The sequence below is a fragment of the Triturus cristatus genome, chromosome 4_1, assembly GCF_964204655.1.
Source record: "Triturus cristatus chromosome 4_1, aTriCri1.1, whole genome shotgun sequence".
Lineage (NCBI taxonomy): Eukaryota > Metazoa > Chordata > Amphibia > Caudata > Salamandridae > Triturus > Triturus cristatus.
This window is the reverse complement of record NC_140585.1, coordinates 1,360,886,498-1,360,903,135: the sequence shown is the minus strand read 5'-3', so window position 1 is coordinate 1,360,903,135 and position 16,638 is coordinate 1,360,886,498.

Here is a 16,638-nt window from a genome sequence, read left to right as displayed (position 1 = left end):
GAGTACGAGTCTAAGACCTTGGCTGTTAGGCCAGAGTAAGAGTTAAGACCTTACCAAAAGGCCAGAGTAAGAGTTAAGACCTTAGCTATTAGGCCAGAGTAAGAGTTAAGACCTTAACCATTAGGCCAGAGTACAAGTCTAAGACCTTAACTATTAGGCCAGAGTACGAGTCTAAGACCTTAGCTATTAGGCCAGAGTACGAGTCTAAGACCTTAGCTATTAGGCCAGAGTAAGAGTTAAGACCTTAACCATTAGGCCAGAGTACGAGTCCAAGACCTTAGCTATTAGGCCAGAGTAGGAGTTAAGACCTTAACCATTAGGCCAGAGTACGAGTCTAAGACCTTAGCTTTTAGGCCAGAGTAAGAGTTAAGACCTTAACCAGTAGGCCAGAGTAAGAGTTAAGACCTTAACCAGTAGGCCAGAGTACAAGGCTAAGACCTTAGCTATTAGGCCAGAGTAAGAGTTAAAACCTTAGCTATTAGGCCAGAGTAAAAGTTAAGACCTTAACCATTAGGCCAGAGTACGAGTCTAAGACCTTAGCTATTAGGCCAGAGTACGAGTCTAAGGCCTTAGCTATTAGAGCAGAGTAAGCGTTAAGACCTTAACCATTAGGCCAGAGTACGAGTTAGGACCTTAACCAGTAGGCCAGAGTACGAAGCTAAAACCTTAGCTATTAGGCCAGAGTAAGAGTTAAGACCTTAGCTATCAGGCCAGAGTAAAAGTTAAGACCTTAACCATTAGGCCAGAGTACAAGTCTAAGACCTTAGCTATTAGGCCAGAGTAAGAGTTAAGACCTTAACCATTAGGCCAGAGTACGAGTCTAGGACCTTAGCTATTAGGCCAGAGTACGAGTCTAAGATCTTAGCTATTAGGCCAGAGTAAGAGTTAAGACCTTAACCATTAGGCCAGAGTACGAGTCTAAGACTTTAGCGATTAGGCCAGAGTAAGTGTTATGACCTTAGCTATTAGGCCAGAGTAAGAGTTAAGACCTTAACCAGTAGGCCAGAGTAAGAGTTAAGACCTTAACCAGTAGGCCAGAGTAAGAGTTAAGACCTTAACCATTAGGCCAGAGTACGAGTCTAAGACCTTAACCAGTAGGCCAGAGTACGAGTCTAAGACCTTAGCTATTAGGCCAGAGTATGAGTTAAGACCTTAGCTATTAGGCCAGAGTAAGAGTTAAGACCTTAACCAGTAGGCCAGAGTAAGAGGTAAGACCTTAACCATTAGGCCAAAGTACGAGTCTAAGACCTTAGCTATTAGGCCAGAGTACGAGTTAAGACCCTAGCTATTAGGCCAGAGTAAGAGTTAAGACCTTAACCATTAGGCCAGAGTACGAGTCTAAGACCTTAGCTATTATGCCAGAGTAGGGGTAAAGACCTTAACCAGTAGGCCAGAGTAAGAGTTAATACCTTAACCATTAGGTCAGAGTACGAGTCTAAGACCTTAGCTATTAGGCCAGAGTAAGAGTTAAGACCGTAACCAGTAGGCCAGAGTACGAGTCTAAGACCTTAGCTATTAGGCCAGAGTAAGAGTTAAGACCTTAACCAGTAGGCCAGAGTAAGAGTTAAGACCTTAACCTGTAGGCCAGAGTACAAGTCTAAGACCTTAGCTATTAGGCCAGAGTACGAGTCTAAGACCTTAGCTATTAGGCCAGAGTAAGAGTTAAGACCTTAACCAGTAGGCCAGAGTAAGAGTTAAGTCCTTAACTATTAGGCCAGAGTAAGAGTTAGGACCTTAGCTATTAGGCCAGAGTAAGAGTTAAGACCTTAACCATTAGGCCAGAGTATGAGTCTAAGACCTTAGCTATTAGGCCAGAGTAAAAGTTAAGACCTTAACCAGTAGGCCAGAGTAAGACTTAAGACCTCAACTATTAGTCCAGAGTAAGAGTTAAGACCTTAACCAGTAGGCCTGAGTAAGAGTTAAGACCTTAACCATTAGGCCAGAGTACGAGTCTAAGACCTTAGCTATTAGGCCAGAGTAAGAGTTAAGACCTTAACCAGTAGGCCCGAGTAGGAGTTAAGACCTTAACCTGCAGGCCAAAGTACGAGTCTAAGACCTTAGCTGTTAGGCCAGAGTAAGAGTTAAAACCTTAACCAGTAGGCCAGAGTAAGAGTTAAGACCTTAGCTATTGGGCCAGAGTAGGAGTCTAAGACCTTAGCTATTAGGCCAGAGTAAGAGTTAAGACCTTAACCAGTAGGCCAGAGTACGAGTCTAAGACCTTAGCCATTAGGCCAGAGTAAGAGTTAAGACCTTAGCTATTAGGCCAGAGTACGAGTCTAAGACCTTAGATATTAGGCCAGAGTAAGAGTTAAGACCTTAACCAGTAGGCCAGAGTAAGAGTTAAGACCTTAACCAGTAGGCCAGAGTACGAGTCTAAGACCTTAGCTATTAGTCCAGAGTAAGAGTTAAGACCTTAGCTATTAGTCCAGTGTAAAAGTTAAGACCTTAACCATTAGGCCAGAGTACGAGTCTAAGACCTTAGCTATTAGGCCAGAGTAGGAGTTAAGACCTTAGCTATTAGGCCAGAGTAAGAGTTAAGACCTTAACCAGTAGGCCAGAGTACGAGTCTAAGACCTTAGCTATTAGGCCAGAGTAAGAGTTTAGACCTTAGCTATTAGGCCAGAGTACGAGTCTAAGACCTTAGCTATTAGGCCAGAGTAAGAGTTAAGACCTTAACCAGTAGGCCAGAGTAAGAGTTAAGACCTTAACCAGTAGGCCAGAGTACGAGTCTAAGACCTTAGCTATTAGTCCAGAGTAAGAGTTAAGACCTTAGCTATTGGTCCAGTGTAAAAGTTAAGACCTTAACCATTAGGCCAGAGTACGAGTCTAAGACCTTAGCTATTAGGCCAGAGTAGGAGTTAAGACCTTAACCAATAGGCCAGAGTACAAGCCTAAGACCTTAGCTATTAGGCCAGAGTACGAGTCTAAGACCTTAGCTATTAGGCCAGAGTAAGAGTTAAGACCTTAACCAGTAGGCCAGAGTACGAGTCTAAGACCTTAGCTATTAGGCCAGAGTAAGAGTTAAGACCTTAGCTATTAGGCCAGAGTACGAGTCTAAGACCTTAGCTATTAGGCCAGAGTAAGAGTTAAGACCTTAACCAGTAGGCCAGAGTAAGAGTTAAGACCTTAGCTATTAGGCCAGAGTACGAGTCTAAGACCTTGGCTATTAGGCCAGAGTAAGAGTTAAGACCTTACCAAAAGGCCAGAGTAAGAGTTAAGACCTTAGCTATTAGGCCAGAGTAAGAGTTAAGACCTTAACCATTAGGCCAGAGTACAAGTCTAAGACCTTAACTATTAGGCCAGAGTACGAGTCTAAGACCTTAGCTATTAGGCCAGAGTAAGAGTTAAGACCTTAACCAGTAGGCCAGAGTAAGAGTTAAGACCTCAACCATTAGGCCAGAGTATGAGTCTAAGACCTTAGCTATTAGGCCAGAGTAAGAGTTAAGACCTTAGCTATTAGGCCAGAGAAAGAGTTAAGACCTTAACCAGTAGGCCAGAGTAAGAGTTAAGACCTTAACCATTAGGCCAGAGTACGAGTCTAAGACCTTAGCTATTAGGCCAGAGTACGAGTCTAAGACCTTAACCAGTAGGCCAGAGTAAGAGTTAAGACCTTAACCATTAGGCCAGAGTATGAGTCTAAGACCTTAGCTATTAGGCAGGAGTAAGAGTTAAGACCTTAGCTATTAGGCCAGAGTAAGAGTTAAGACCTTAACCAGTAGGCCAGAGTGCGAGTCTAAGACCATAGCTATTAGGCCAGAGTAAGAGTTAAGACCTTAACCAGTAAGCCAGAGTAAGAGTTAAGACCTTAGCTATTAGGCCAGAGTAAGAGTTAAGACCTTAGCTATTAGGCCAGAGTAAGAGTTAAGACCTTAACCAGTAGGCCAGAGTAAGAGTTAAGACCTTAGCTATTAGTCCAGAGTAAGAGTTAAGACCTTAACCATTAGGCCAGAGTACGAATCTAAGACCTTAGCTATTAGGCCAGACTATGAGTCTAAGACCTTAGCTATTAGGCCAGAGTAAGAGTTAAGACCTTAACCTGTAGGCCAGAGTAAGAGTTAAGACCTTAACCAGTAGGCCAGAGTACGAGTCTAAGACCTTAGCTATTAGTCCAGAGTAAGAGTTAAGACCTTAGCTATTAGTCCAGTGTAAAAGTTAAGACCTTAACCATTAGGCCAGAGTACGAGTCTAAGACCTTAGCTATTAGGCCAGAGTAGGAGTTAAGACCTTAACCAATAGGCCAGAGTACAAGCCTAAGACCTTAGCTATTAGGCCAGAGTACGAGTCTAAGACCTTAGCTATTAGGCCAGAGTAAGAGTTAAGACCTTAACCAGTAGGCCAGAGTACGATTCTAAGACCTTAGCTATTAGGCCAGAGTAAGAGTTAAGACCTTAGCTATTAGGCCAGAGTACGAGTCTAAGACCTTAGCTATTAGGCCAGAGTAAGAGTTAAGACCTTAACCAGTAGGCCAGAGTAAGAGGTAAGACCCTAGCTATTAGGCCAGAGTAAGAGTTAAGACCTTAACCATTAGGCCAGAGTACGAGTCTACGACCTTAGCTATTAGGCCAGAGTACGAGTCTAAGACCTTAGCTATTAGGCCAGAGTAAGAGTTAAGACCTTAACCATTATGCCAGAATACGAGTCTAAGACCTTAGCTATTAGGCCAGAGTAAGAGTTAAGACCTTAACCATTAGGCCAGAGTACGAGTCTACGACCTTAGCTATTAGTCCAGAGTAAAAGACCTTAGCTATTAGGCCAGAGTAAGAGTTAAGACCTTAACCAGTAGGCCAGAGTAAGAGTTAGGACCTTAACCAGTAGGACAGAGTAAGAGTTAAGACCTTAACCATTGGGCCAGAGTACGAGTCTAAGACCTTAGCTATTAGGCCAGAGTACGAGTCTAAGACCTTAACCAGTAGGCCAGAGTAAGAGTTAAGACCTTAGCTATTAGTCCAGAGTAAGAGTTAAGACCTTAGCTATTAGGCCAGAGTACGAGTCTAAGACCTTAGCTATTAGGCCAGAGTAAGAGTTAAGACCTTAACCAGTAGGCCAGAGTAAGAGTTAAGACATTAGCTATTAGACCAGAGTAAGAGTTAAGACCTTAACCATTAGGCCAGAGTACGAATCTAAGACCTTAGCTATTAGGCCAGAGTACGAGTCTAAGACCTTAGCTATTGGGCCAGAGTAAGAGTTAAGACCTTAACCAGTAGGCCAGAGTAAGAGTTAAGACCTTAACCAGTAGGCCAGAGTACGAGTCTAAGACCTTAGCTATTAGGCCAGAGTACGAGTCTAAGACCTTAGCTATTAGGCCAGAGTAAGAGTTAAGACCTTAACCAGTAGGCCAGAGTAAGAGTTAAGACCTTAACCAGTAGGCCAGAGTACGAGTCTAAGACCTTAGCTATTAGTCCAGAGTAAGAGTTAAGACCTTAGCTATTAGTCCAGTGTAAAAGTTAAGACCGTAACAATTAGGCCAGAGTACGAGTCTAAGACCTTAGCTATTAGGCCAGAGTAGGAGTTAAGACCTTAACCAATAGGCCAGAGTACAAGCCTAAGACCTTAGCTATTAGGCCAGAGTAAGCGTTAAGACCTTAACCAGTAGGCCAGAGTACGAGTCTAAGACCTTAGTTATTAGGCCAGAGTAAGAGTTAAGACCTTAACCAGTAGGCCAGAGTAAGAGTTGAGACCTTAACCTATAGGCCATAGTACGAGTCTAAGACCTTAGCTATTAGGCCAGAGTAAGAGTTAAGACCTTAGCTATTAGGCCATATTACGAGTCTAAGACCTTTGCTATTAGGCCAGAGTAAGAGTTAAGACCTTAGCTATTTGGCCTGACTAAGAGTTAAGACCTTAACCAGTAGGCCAGAGTAAGAGTTAAGACCTTAACCATTAGGCCAGAGTACAAGTCTAAGACCTTAGCTATTAGGCCAGAGTAAGAGTTAAGACCTTAATCATTAGGCCAGAGTACGAGTCTAAGACCTTAGCTATTAGAGCAGAGTAAGCGTTAAGACCTTAACCATTAGGCCAGAGTACGAGTCTAAGACCTTAGCTATTAGGCCAGAATAAGAGTTAAGACCTTAACCAGTAGGCCAGAGTAAGAGTTAAGACCGTTACCAGTAGGCCAGAGTACGAGTCTAAGACCTTAGCTATTAGGCCAGAGTAAGAGTTAAGACCTTAACCAGTAGGCCAGAGTAAGAGTTAAGACCTTTAACAGTAGGCCAGAGTACGAGTCTAAGACCTTAGCTATTAGGCCAGAGTAAGATTTAAGACCTTAACCATTAGGCCAGAGTACGAGTCTAAGACCTTAGCTATTAGGCCAGAGTAAGAGTTAATACCTTAACCAGTAGGCCAGAGTAAGAATTAAGACCTTAACCATTAGGCCAGAGTACGAGTCTAAAACCTTAGCTATTAGGCCAGAGTACGAATTAAGACCTTAGCTACTAGGCCAGAGTTAGAGTTAAGACCTTAACCAGTAGGCCAGAGTAAGAGTTAAGACCTTAGCTATTAGGCCAGAGTAAGAGTTAAGACCTTAACCAGTAGGCTAGAGTAAGAGTTAAGACCTTAACCATTAGGCCAGAGTACAAGACTAAGACCTTAGCTATTAGGCCAGAGTAAGAGTTAAGACCTTAACCATTAGGCCAGAGTACGAGTCTAAGACCTTAGCTATTAGAGCAGAGTAAGCGTTAAGACCTTAACCATTAGGCCAGAGTACGAGTCTAAGACCTTAGCTATTAGGCCAGAGTAAGAGTTAAGAACTTACCCAGTAGGCCAGAGTAAGAGTTAAGACCTTTACCAGTAGGCCAGAGTACGAGTCTAAGACCTTAGCTATTAGGCCAGAGTAAGAGTTAAGACCTTAACCAGTAGGCCAGAGTAAGAGTTAAGACCTTTACCAGTAGGCCAGAGTACGAGTCTAAGACCTTAGCTATTAGGCCAGAGTAAGATTTAAGACCTTAACCATTAGGCCAGAGTACGAGTCTAAGACCTTAGCTATTATGCCAGAGTAAGGGTAAAGACCTTAACCAGTAGGCCAGAGTAAGAGTTAAGACCTTAACCTGTAGGCCAGAGTACAAGTCTAAGACCTTAGCTATTAGGCCAGAGTACGAGTCTAAGAACTTAGCTATTAGGCCAGAGTAAGAGTTAAGACCTTAACCAGTAGGCCAGAGTAAGAGTTAAGACCTTAGCTATTAGGCCAGAGTAAGAGTTAGGACCTTAGCTATTAGGCCAGAGTAAGAGTTAAAACCTTAACCATTAGGCCAGATTATGAGTCTAAGACCTTAGCTATTAGGCCAGAGTAAAAGTTAAGACCTTAACCAGTAGGCCAGAGTAAGAGTTAAGACCTCAGCTATTAGGCCAGAGTAAGAGTTAAGCCCTTAACCAGTAGGCCAGAGTAAGAGTTAAGACCTTAACCATTAGGCCAGAGTACGAGTCTAAGACCTTAGCTATTAGGCCAGAGGAAGAGTTAAGACCTTAACCAGAAGGGCCGAGTAAGAGTTAAGACCTTAACCATTAGGCCCGAGTACGAGTCTAAGACCTTAGCTATTAGGCCAGAGTACGAGTCTAAGACCTTAGCTGTTAGGCCAGAGTAAGAGTTAAGACCCTAACCAGTAGGCCAGAGTCAGAGTTAAGAACTTAGCTATTAGGCCAGAGTAAGAGTTAAGACCTTAACCATTAGGCCAGAGTACGAGTCTAAGACCTTACCTATTAGGCCAGAATACGAGTCTAATACCTTAGCTATTAGGACAGAGTAAGAGTTAAGACCTTAACCAGTAGGCCAGAGTAAGAGTTAAGACCTTAGCTATTAGGCCAGAGTACGAGTCTAGGACCTTAGCTATTAGGCCAGAGTAAGAGTTAAGACATTAGCTATTAGGCCCCAGTAAGAGTTAAGACCTTAGCTATTAGGCCAGAGTACGAGTCTAAGACCTTAGCTATTATCCCAGAGTAAGAGTTAAGACCTTAACCAGTAGGCCAGAGTACGAGTCTAAAACCTTAGCTATTAGGCCAGAGTAAGAGTTAAGACCTTAACCAGTAGGCCAGAGTAAGAGTTAAGACCTTAACCATTAGGCCAGAGTATGAGTCTAAGACCTTAGCTATTAGGCCAGAGTAAGAGTTAAGACCTTAGCTATCAGGCCAGAGTAAAAGTTAAGACCTTAACCATTAGGCCAGAGTACGAGTCTAAGACCTTAGCTTTTAGGCCAGAGTAAGAGTTAAGACCTTAACCATTAGGCCAGAGTACGAGTCTAGGACCTTAGCTATTAGGCCAGAGTACGAGTCTAAGATCTTAGCTATTAGGCCAGAGTAAGAGTTAAGACCTTAACCATTAGGCCAGAGTACGAGTCTAAGACCTTAGCGATTAGGCCAGAGTAAGTGTTATGACCTTAGCTATTAGGCCAGAGTAAGAGTTAAGACCTTAACCAGTAGGCCAGAGTAAGAGTTAAGACCTTAACCATTAGGCCAGAGTACGAGTCTAAGACCTTAGCTATTAGGCCAGAGTACGAGTCTAAGACCTTAACCAGTAGGCCAGAGTACGAGTCTAAGACCTTAGCTATTAGGCCAGAGTATGAGTTAAGACCTTAGCTATTAGGCCAGAGTAAGTGTTAAGACCTTAACCAGTAGGCCAGAGTAAGAGGTAAGACCTTAACCATTAGGCCAAAGTACGAGTCTAAGACCTTAGCTATTAGGCCAGAGTACGAGTTAAGACCCTAGCTCTTAGGCCAGAGTAAGAGTTAAGACCTTAACCATTAGGCCAGAGTACGAGTCTAAGACCTTAGCTATTATGCCAGAGTAGGGGTAAAGACCTTAACCAGTAGGCCAGAGTAAGAGTTAATACCTTAACCATTAGGTCAGAGTACGAGTCTAAGACCTTAGCTATTAGGCCAGAGTAAGAGTTAAGACCTTAGCTATTAGGCCAGAGTAAGAGTTAAGACCGTAACCAGTAGGCCAGAGTACGAGTCTAAGACCTTAGCTATTAGGCCAGAGTAAGAGTTAAGACCTTAACCAGTAGGCCAGAGTAAGAGTTAAGACCTTAGCTATTAGGCCAGAGTAAGAGTTAGGACCTTAGCTATTAGGCCAGAGTAAGAGTTAAGACCTTAACCATTAGGCCAGAGTATGAGTCTAAGACCTTAGCTATTAGGCCAGAGTAAAAGTTAAGACCTTAACCAGTAGGCCAGAGTAAGACTTAAGACCTCAAGTATTAGTCCAGAGTAAGAGTTAAGACCTTAACCAGTAGGCCAGAGTAAGAGTCAAGACCTTAAACATTAGGGCAGAGTACGAGTCTAAGACCTTAGCTATTAGGCCAGAGTAAGAGTTAAGACCTTAACCAGAAGGCCCGAGTAAGAGTTAAGACCTTAACCTGCAGGCCAGAGTACGAGTCTAAGACCTTAGCTATTAGGCCAGAGTAAAAGTTAAGACCTTAACCAGTAGGCCAGAGTAAGAGTTAAGACCTCAGCTATTAGGCCAGAGTAAGAGTTAAGACCTTAACCAGTAGGCCAGAGTAAGAGTTAAGACCTTAACCATTAGGCCAGAATACGAGTCTAAGACCTTAGCTATTAGGCCAGAGTAAGAGTTAAGACCTTAACCAGTAGGCCCGAGTAGGAGTTAAGACCTTAACCTGCAGGCCAAAGTACGAGTCTAAGACCTTAGCTATTAGGCCAGAGTATGAGTCTAAGACCTTAGCTGTTAGGCCAGAGTAAGAGTTAAGACCCTAACCAGTAGGCCAGAGTCAGAGTTAAGAACTTAGCTATTAGGCCAGAGTAAGAGTTAAGACATTAACCAATAGGCCACAGTACAAGTCTAAGACCTTAGCTATTAGGCCAGAGTAAGAGTTAAGACATTAGCTATTAGGCCCGAGTAAGAGTTAAGACCTTACCTATTAGGCCAGAATATGAGTCTAATACCTTAGCTATTAGGCCAGAGTAAGAGTTAAGACCTTAACCAGTAGGCCAGAGTAAGAGTTAAGACCTTAGCTATTAGGCCAGAGTACGAGTCTAAGACCTTAGCTATTAGGACAGAGTAAGAGTTAAGACATTAGCTATTAGGCCCGAGTAAGAGTTAAGACCTTAGCTATTAGGCCAGAGTATGAGTCTAAGACCTTAGCTATTATCCCAGAGTAAGAGTTAAGACCTTAACCAGTAGGCCAGAGTACGAGTCTAAAACCTTAGCTATTAGGCCAGAGTAAGAGTTAAGACCTTAACCAGTAGGCCAGAGTAAGAGTTAAGACCTTAACCATTAGGCCAGAGTATGAGTCTAAGACCTTAGCTATTAGGCCAGAGTAAGAGTTAAGACCTTAGCTATTAGGCCAGAGTAAGAGTTAAAACCTTAACCAGTAGGCCAGAGTAAGAGTTAAGACCTTAGCTATTAGGCCAGAGTAGGAGTTAAAAGCTTAACCATTAGGCCAAAGTACGAGTCTAAGTCCTTAGCTATTAGGCCAGAGTAAGAGTTAAGACCTTAACCAGTAGGCAAGAGTAAGAGTTAAGACCTTAACCAGTAGGCCAGAGTACGAGTCTAAGACCTTAGCTATTAGTCCAGTGTAAGAGTTAAGACCTTAGCTATTAGGCCAGAGTAAAAGTTAAGACCTTAAACATTAGGCCAGAGTACGAGTCTAAGACCTTAGCTATTAGGCCAGAGTAGGAGTTAAGACCGTAACCATTAGGCCAGAGTACGAGTCTAAGACCTTAGCTATTAGGCCAGAGTACTAGTCTAAGACCTTAGCTATTAGGCCAGAGTAAGAGTTAAGACCTTAACCAGTAGGCCAGAGTAAGAGTTAAGACCTTAACCAGTAGGCCAGAGTACGAGGCTAAGACCTTAGCTATTAGGCCAGAGTAAGAGTTAAAACCTTAGCTATTAGGCAAGAGTAAAAGTTAAGACCTTAACCATTAGGCCACAGTACAAGACTAAGACCTTAGATATTAGGCCAGAGTAAGAGTTAAGACCTTAACCATTAGGCCAGAGTACGAGTCTAAGACCTTAGCTATTAGGCCAGAGTAAGAGTTAAGACCTTAAACAGTAGGCCAGAGTAAGAGTTAAGACCTTTACCAGTAGGCCAGAGTACGAGTCTAAGACCTTAGCTATTAGGCCAGAGTAAGAGTTAAGACCTTAACCAGTAGGCCAGAGTAAGAGTTAAGACCTTTACCAGTAGGCCAGAGTACGAGTCTAAGACCTTAGCTATTAGGCCAGAGTAAGATTTAAGACCTTAACCATTAGGCCAGAGTACGAGTCTAAGACCTTAGCTATTAGGCCAGAGTAAGTGTTAATACCTTAACCAGTAGGCCAGAGTAAGAATTAAGACCTTAACCATTAGGCCAGAGTACGAGTCTAAAACCTTAGCTATTAGGCCAGAGTACGAGTTAAGACCTTAGCTATTAGGCCAGAGTAAGAGTTAAGACCTTAACCAGTAGGCCAGAGTAAGAGTTAAGACCTTAGCTATTAGGCCAGAGTAAGAGTTAAGACCTTAACCAGTAGGCCAGAGTAAGAGTTAAGACCTTAACCAGTAGGCCAGAGTACGAGTCTAAGACCTTAGCTATTAGGCCAGAGTATGAGTCTAAGACCTTAGCTATTAGGCCAGAGTAAGAGTTAAGACCTTAACCAGTAGGCCAGAGTAAGAGTTAAGACCTTAGCTATTAGTCCAGAGTAAGAGTTAAGACCTTAACCATTAGGCCAGAGTACGAATCTAAGACCTTAGCTATTAGGCCAGAGTACGAGTCTAAGACCTTAGCTATTAGGCCAGAGTAAGAGTTAAGACCTTAACCAGTAGGCCAGAGTAAGAGTTAAGACCTTAACCAGTAGGCCAGAGTACGAGTCTAAGACCTTAGCTATTAGTCCAGAGTAAGAGTTAAGACCTTAGCTATTAGTCCAGTGTAAAAGTTAAGACCGTAACAATTAGGCCAGAGTACGAGTCTAAGACCTTAGCTATTAGGCCAGAGTAGGAGTTAAGACCTTAACCAATAGGCCAGAGTACAAGCCTAAGACCTTAGCTATTAGGCCAGAGTACGAGTCTAAGACCTTAGCTATTAGGCCAGAGTAAGAGTTAAGACCTTAACCAGTAGGCCAGAGTACGAGTCTAAGACCTTAGCTATTAGGCCAGAGTAAGAGTTAAGACCTTAGCTATTAGGCCAGAGTACGAGTCTAAGACCTTAGCTATTAGGCCAGAGTAAGAGTTAAGACCTTAACCAGTAGGCAAGAGTAAGAGTTAAGACCTTAGCTATTAGGCCAGAGTACGAGTCTAAGACCTTGGCTATTAGGCCAGAGTAAGAGTTAAGACCTTACCAAAAGGCCAGAGTAAGAGTTAAGACCTTAGCTATTAGTCCAGAGTAAGAGTTAAGACCTTAACCATTAGGCCAGAGTACAAGTCTAAGACCTTAACTATTAGGCCAGAGTACGAGTCTAAGGCCTTAGCTATTAGGCCAGAGTAAGAGTTAAGACCTTAACCAGTAGGCCAGAGTAAGAGTTAAGACCTCAACCATTAGGCCAGAGTATGAGTCTAAGACCTTAGCTATTAGGCCAGAGTAAGAGTTAAGACCTTAACCAGTAGGCCAGAGTAAGAGTTAAGACCTTAGCTATTAGTCCAGAGTAAGAGTTAAGACCTTAACCATTAGGCCAGAGTACGAATCTAAGACCTTAGCTATTAGGCCAGAGTACGAGTCTAAGACCTTAGCTATTAGGCCAGAGTAAGAGTTAAGACCTTAGCTATTAGGCCAGAGTAAGAGTTAAGACCTTAACCAGTAGGCCAGAGTACGAGTCTAAGACCTTAGCTATTAGGCCAGAGTAAGAGTTAAGACCTTAGCTATTAGGCCAGAGTACGAGTCTAAGACCTTAGCTATTAGGCCAGAGTAAGAGTTAAGACCTTAACCAGTAGGCCAGAGTAAGAGTTAAGACCTTAACCAGTAGGCCAGAGTACGAGTCTAAGACCTTAGCTATTAGTCCAGAGTAAGAGTTAAGACCTTAACCATTAGGCCAGAGTACGAGTCTAAGACCTTAGCTATTACGCCAGAGTAGGAGTTAAGACCTTAACCAATAGGCCAGAGTACAAGCCTAAGACCTTAGCTATTAGGCCAGAGTACGAGTCTAAGACCTTAGCTATTAGGCCAGAGTAAGAGTTAAGACCTTAACCAGTAGGCCAGAGTACGAGTCTAAGACCTTAGCTATTAGGCCAGAGTAAGAGTTAAGACCTTAACTATTAGGCCAGAGTACGAGTCTAAGACCTTAGCTATTAGGCCAGAGTAAGAGTTAAGACCTTAACCATTAGGCCAGAGTACAAGTCTAAGACCTTAGCTATTAGGCCAGAGTAAGAGTTAAGACCTTAACCATTAGGCCAGAGTACGAGTCTAAGACCTTAGCTATTAGGCCAGAGTAGGAGTTAAGACCGTAACCATTAGGCCAGAGTACGAGTCTAAGACCTTAGCTATTAGGCCAGAGTACTAGTCTAAGACCTTAGCTATTAGGCCAGAGTAAGAGTTAAGACCTTAACCAGTAGGCCAGAGTAAGAGTTAAGACCTTTACCAGTAGGCCAGAGTACGAGTCTAAGACCTTAGCTATTAGGCCAGAGTAAGAGTTAAGACCTTAACCAGTAGGCCAGAGTAAGAGTTAAGACCTTTACCAGTAGGCCAGAGTACGAGTCTAAGACCTTAGCTATTAGGCCAGAGTAAGATTTAAGACCTTAACCATTAGGCCAGAGTACGAGTCTAAGACCTTAGCTATTAGGCCAGAGTAAGTGTTAATACCTTAACCAGTAGGCCAGAGTAAGAATTAAGACCTTAACCATTAGGCCAGAGTACGAGTCTAAAACCTTAGCTATTAGGCCAGAGTACGAGTTAAGACCTTAGCTATTAGGCCAGAGTAAGAGTTAAGACCTTAACCAGTAGGCCAGAGTAAGAGTTAAGACCTTAGCTATTAGGCCAGAGTAAGAGTTAAGACCTTAACCAGTAGGCCAGAGTAAGAGTTAAGACCTTAACCAGTAGGCCAGAGTACGAGTCTAAGACCTTAGCTATTAGGCCTGAGTACGAGTCTAAGACCTTAGCTATTAGGCCAGAGTAAGAGTTAAGACCTTAACCAGTAGGCCAGAGTAAGAGTTAAGACCTTAGCTATTAGTCCAGAGTAAGAGTTAAGACCTTAACCATTAGGCCAGAGTACGAATCTAAGACCTTAGCTATTAGGCCAGAGTACGAGTCTAAGACCTTAGCTATTAGGCCAGAGTAAGAGTTAAGACCTTAACCAGTAGGCCAGAGTAAGAGTTAAGACCTTAACCAGTAGGCCAGAGTACGAGTCTAAGACCTTAGCTATTAGTCCAGAGTAAGAGTTAAGACCTTAGCTATTAGTCCAGTGTAAAAGTTAAGACCGTAACAATTAGGCCAGAGTACGAGTCTAAGACCTTAGCTATTAGGCCAGAGTAGGAGTTAAGACCTTAACCAATAGGCCAGAGTACAAGCCTAAGACCTTAGCTATTAGGCCAGAGTAAGAGTTAAGACCTTAGCTATTAGGCCAGAGTACGAGTCTAAGACCTTAGCTATTAGGCCAGAGTAAGAGTTAAGACCTTAACCAGTAGGCCAGAGTAAGAGTTAAGACCTTAACCAGTAGGCCAGAGTACGAGTCTAAGACCTTAGCTATTAGTCCAGAGTAAGAGTTAAGACCTTAGCTATTAGTCCAGTGTAAAAGTTAAGACCTTAACCATTAGGCCAGAGTACGAGTCTAAGACCTTAGCTATTAGGCCAGAGTAGGAGTTAAGACCTTAGCTATTAGGCCAGAGTAAGAGTTAAGACCTTAACCAGTAGGCCAGAGTACGAGTCTAAGACCTTAGCTATTAGGCCAGAGTAAGAGTTAAGACCTTAGCTATTAGGCCAGAGTACGAGTCTAAGACCTTAGCTATTAGGCCAGAGTAAGAGTTAAGACCTTAACCAGTAGGCCAGAGTAAGAGTTAAGACCTTAACCAGTAGGCCAGAGTACGAGTCTAAGACCTTAGCTATTAGTCCAGAGTAAGAGTTAAGACCTTAACCATTAGGCCAGAGTACGAGTCTAAGACCTTAGCTATTAGGCCAGAGTAGGAGTTAAGACCTTAACCAATAGGCCAGAGTACACGCCTAAGACCTTAGCTATTAGGCCAGAGTACGAGTCTAAGACCTTAGCTATTAGGCCAGAGTAAGAGTTAAGACCTTAACCAGTAGGCCAGAGTACGAGTCTAAGACCTTAGCTATTAGGCCAGAGTAAGAGTTAAGACCTTAACTATTAGGCCAGAGTAGGAGTCTAAGACCTTAGCTATTAGGCCAGAGTAAGAGTTAAGACCTTAACCAGTAGGCAAGAGTAAGAGTTAAGACCTTAGCTATTAGGCCAGAGTACGAGTCTAAGACCTTGGCTATTAGGCCAGAGTAAGAGTTAAGACCTTACCAAAAGGCCAGAGTAAGAGTTAAGACCTTAGCTATTAGTCCAGAGTAAGAGTTAAGACCTTAACCATTAGGCCAGAGTATGAGTCTAAGACCTTAGCTATTAGGCCAGAGTAAGAGTTAAGACCTTAGCTATTAGGCCAGAGAAAGAGTTAAGACCTTAACCAGTAGGCTAGAGTAAGAGTTAAGACCTTAACCATTAGGCCAGAGTACGAGTCTAAGACCTTAGCTATTAGGCCAGAGTACGAGTCTAAGACCTTAACCAGTAGGCCAGAGTAAGAGTTAAGACCTTAACCATTAGGCCAGAGTATGAGTCTAAGACCTTAGCTATTAGGCAGGAGTAAGAGTTAAGACCTTAGCTATTAGGCCAGAGTAAGAGTTAAGACCTTAACCAGTAGGCCAGAGTATGAGTCTAAGACCTTAGCTATTAGGCCAGAGTAAGAGTTAAGACCTTAGCTATTAGGCCAGAGTAAGAGTTAAGACCTTAACCAGTAGGCCAGAGTACGAGTCTAAGACCTTAGCTATTAGGCCAGAGTAAGAGTTAAGACCTTAACTATTAGGCCAGAGTACGAGTCTAAGACCTTAGCTATTAGGCCAGAGTAAGAGTTAAGACCTTAACCAGTAGGCCAGAGTAAGAGTTAAGACCTTAGCTATTAGGCCAGAGTACGAGTCTAAGACCTTGGCTATTAGGCCAGAGTAAGAGTTAAGACCTTACCAAAAGGCCAGAGTAAGAGTTAAGACCTTAGCTATTAGGCCAGAGTAAGAGTTAAGACCTTAACCATTAGGCCAGAGTACAAGTCTAAGACCTTAACTATTAGGCCAGAGTACGAGTCTAAGGCCTTAGCTATTAGGCCAGAGTAAGAGTTAAGACCTTAACCAGTAGGCCAGAGTAAGAGTTAAGACCTCAACCATTAGGCCAGAGTATGAGTCTAAGACCTTAGCTATTAGGCCAGAGTAAGAGTTAAGACCTTAGCTATTAGGCCAGAGAAAGAGTTAAGACCTTATCCAGTAGGCCAGAGTAAGAGTTAAGACCTTAACCATTAGGCCAGAGTACGAGTCTAAGACCTTAGCTATTAGGCCAGAGTACGAGTCTAAGACCTTAACCAGTAGGCCAGAGTAAGAGTTAAGACCTTAACCATTAGGCCAGAGTATGAGTCTAAGACCTTAGCTATTAGGCAGGAGTAAGAGTTAAGACCTTAGCTATTAGGCCAGAGTAAGAGTTAAGACCTTAACCAGTAGGCCAGAGTGCGAGTCTAAGACCATAGCTATTAGGCCAGAG